The sequence below is a fragment of the Otolemur garnettii genome, unplaced genomic scaffold (genome assembly GCF_000181295.1).
Source record: "Otolemur garnettii isolate 467f Iridium unplaced genomic scaffold, OtoGar3 scaffold00024, whole genome shotgun sequence".
Classification (NCBI taxonomy): Eukaryota; Metazoa; Chordata; class Mammalia; order Primates; family Galagidae; genus Otolemur; species Otolemur garnettii.
The window spans coordinates 21,142,654-21,146,600 of record NW_003852419.1 but is presented as its reverse complement, the minus strand read 5'-3'; the positions used below and the strand labels follow the sequence as shown (position 1 = coordinate 21,146,600).

Genomic DNA, 3,947 nt, shown 5'->3' with positions numbered 1-3,947 from the left:
ATTAAGAAAAAAAGGAATGGAAAGTGAGTGTTAAGTAAGCAAGCAATAGTTCTCCAACAGCCAGGCACTAGAGAACTATGCGTGTGCCTAGAAATCTGTTTTTCCTCTCTACATCTCTACATCTCTGCTTGTCTCTTTGACTCTACTTCATTGTTCTTTCTTATCACTATGTTTTCTTTTACATCTCCCAATACATAGTGGAAATTACAGCTTTTAATACCTCGGATGTTTACTGTTACAATCTAACAGCTCAAAGAGACAGATCTCTCTTTTTTCTCTATCTTATATTTAAGTTCCTGAGGAAAGATTTTGATTGCCCCACCCAGGGTCAGGATCATCCTTCAACCAAAAGTTGAGGGAGTCACGTTATTGAATTTGGAAACTCTCGCTATAACTGTGTGGATTGTGGTAGAGAGTGGGTTAATTTTGGAAAAGTGTATTGGGGAAATAAGTCAATGTATTTGCATTGCTACAGTATGTTTATTTCTTCATGTCAGATTAAATTGTTCAATACTTTCCATTATAGGCGATTGTGTGCTTTAGGATTATTTTTCACTTTGAGAGACACAGACACAAAAGAACAGTCATTTAAGCAAGATAGTTTATACTTAACATAAAGCTGCAGAGGCAGGCAAAATAGTGTGACATTTCTGCCCACTCATTGGTGGCATTGCCCTTGTCTTTGTGGCCTAAGATGGACACTGAAATCTCTTGTATGTCCATGATTTTAGGCAGCAGGATAGAAAAGGAATAAAGAAGGGGCAAGAGATATACACGATCTGTCACTTAAGGAAAATCTCAGAAGTTGCCAGAAAATACTTCCACTTAGTCCTTTGCGATGGAAACTGAGAAATATGCTCTTTTTTTTTTTTTTTTAAACTAGACAATTACATGCCTAGCTCAAAAGTCAGGGAATCTATTACTATGGAAAAAGAGAAACTATGTTTCTCTTCTTAAATGATCAATATTGATATTTTCACTTCTAGAATACAGAGTTTCTTTTTATTAATTTATTTTTAATTGACTAATCATTGCATATCTTCATGGAGTGCAAAGTGATGTTTGGTCTATATATACATTGTAGAAAGATTAAATTAGGCTAATTCACAGATTCATTAGTTTGCAATCCCATCATTTTTTGTGGTGAGGATGTTAAAAATCTATTCCTTTAGCCATTTTAAGATATACAATACATTGCACGGCATGATGAGCACAGTTCAAAGAGTATCTTTTTGCAGGGTTTTTTTTTTTTTTTTGGCCGGGGCTGGGTTTGAACCCACTACCTCTGGTATGTAGGGCCAGCACCCTATTCCTTGAATCACAGGTGCCACCCAAAAGAGTATCTTTTTAATTCAGAAGGAAAAAAAGTAGCTATTATTAAGAAATATAAAGGAGAGTTTTAAAATACAATTCATGTCTTATACCCCCATAATTGAAATTTAAATTAAAAGCAACATTAAAATAACAGAAAAATTTACAAAACACAGCCATTATTTATGTATGTCATGTATGGCCTTTGAATATAGGTGATGCTGTGTCCTAATGAGGAATTGTCTGCTAGAGCATAACAACCAATTCATGTCACTTTAGACAAAATTCTGTGTAATTCTGTAGGTGTTACAGTATAAAAGGAGACAGATTAGCATCCCTCAAATTCAGACTCAGAAACATGAAACGTCGAAAAGCTATCATTTAAGCCTGGGAACCTTCTCTACTGGGTAGGCTATCAAAATGAAAATGTCCAGAATGACCAGGTACATTTGCTCCAGTTCTGCTTACTGCAATGATAGCTTGTAAAGGCTCCATCAAAGGGTTTGTAACTCACCTTTCAAATTATGATTAATGGGCCTACTCTTTTCATAGCTAGTTTCCTATGGAAAGAAGATTCAAATAATATTCTCCATGCTACTGTGGTCTATTCTTCATGGTGACTACCAGAAGCCTGACTCAGTCAATTTAGATTTAGAAAAAATAATAAAGCTCAGGTCTCATGCCTGTGAATGAATGGGGAATAGAGAAAGGGATTTTTTTCAGCACCTGAAAAGTTCCAGCAAAACTAAGCCTCATTGCCAAGGGTGTGCCAGTCATTCCCGGCAACGCCTTTCCTGCAGTTAGGGAGTGCAAGAGCATGTACGTCAAGTATTATTTAGTGACAAGAATAGAACATTATTCTGAGCAATAAAGTGTTATTCAAATTCTACCAAAGTACACAGATGCTGTAACGTGGTAATTATTCTAAGAAAGAGTGTTTAATTTAGAAATTACCTAACCTTTTGGTTTCTATTTTTGGTGACATTTGTAATCTAAATGAGCAACAAACCTGTTCCTCTCAGTCTTTTACACCAAATTCCAAACCTGAGTTGCAATTTTATTTTAGAATCAGCAACACATTTATTAGCTTTCAGTCTGTGTTTCAGAGATGTAAGGCCATTCTGTGTCCAGGTAATTTGCAGACACAGAATGGAAAATGAAAGGAATTAGTGCTATTGTTTTGAGCAAACAGCAGAGTAACCATGTCACCCTTCCCTTCTATCTGCCACAAGAAGTCTGCCCAAAAGAAGTCACAGAATGGCTGATGTTTGTTGACTATTGGGACTTTGGCCTTTCCCTGTGAACTAACAAAATAATCAATCCAATATTGATTATTCTTAATTAAATTTTAGGTCTTCAGCAAAGTCACTCATTAATTCATTCTTTTGGCAATAATTTTTCAAGCACTTATCTGTACTGAGCTCTGTGCTAAACCATGGATACATACGGGGGGATCCTCATTCTCAAAAATCTTAACATGGTAACTATGGTATTAGTTTCAATTATAAGAAGAATCAGCATGTATACAGGAAGTGATTGACAGGAAATATGTACAAATGATCATAATGATTACATGGAATTGTGGAAAACTATTTTAATTTTCCAAACTTCCTATAAGGTTATTATATTCCTTTAATTATATTCCTTAATGTTTTTTATTTTTAAAGTAATATAGTAATATCAAACCCTCTTGTTAAAAATTGAGTGATGAATTTTTATTTCTTCAAACAAAATTACTTTAAGTGATTGTCCATTATAAAAAACAAACAGTTGCCTTTTTTTCATAGGGTGCCTCACGCATGAAATAGCTCTAGCTACCACCCCAGGCAACAAGCTAGAATGAACAAAGGACTGTCCATCTGCTCTGCCCCTGACTGGTGTAACAGCAACACTACCAATGAAGTGTCTCTTTGCCCCTTGCCAGGGGGCAACAGTTGCTTTTTTAAAATGTTGAATCATAATATAGATGCTATCTATTATATAATAATATAGTTATTACAGCAAATCCATGTAAGGATTCCTGGGAGGGAAAATGTCATGGGTTAAAAATTAAAGAATATAATAGCTTAAACTATTTTAGGCCTTCCAATGAGAAGGACAGTGAAAGGAATGACCCCTTTTAACCTCTGTACATACCATGTTGTCATTTACCATGCACCTGCAATATAGTGGCTAAAACTTACCAGGAAACACTCAGCAGCCACAGAAATTGAGTAATGAGCACATGTAGTCTATCTCATAATACTGACAAAAGTACTTCTCAAAGAAGAGAAGCATTAATATAAACATATAACAGCTTATAGTGGTTGTCAGACTTGGACCAATAGTAGCCAATCGTTTTACCCACAGACCACCTTGCTGTTAGGATCCCACCCACTTTCAGCTGAATAAATAGAGCCATGAATTCAAGGCCCCTAATGGTGCTATGAATACTATGACTACTATCCAGATGGGATTTATGAGTATTACCCTTCACAGATAGCCTAGAATAAATATTGAGATGAAAAAAGAATAAATATTGAGGAGTTATTTTGACCATGAAACCTGATTAATTCCACCCTTTAGCAAAATGCCTTTCTGATGCCTCCAGAGCAATGTGAGTATTCAAAAAGAAGCTTACCAAAAAAAAAAAAAAA

General features: G+C 35.3%; 1 pseudogene; it reads right to left on the bottom strand.

Moving 5' to 3' along the window:
• Window positions 1-3,095: 3,095 nt before the first annotated feature.
• Window positions 3,096-3,241, bottom strand: LOC111724621 (annotated as a pseudogene).
• Window positions 3,242-3,947: the final 706 nt, after the last annotated feature.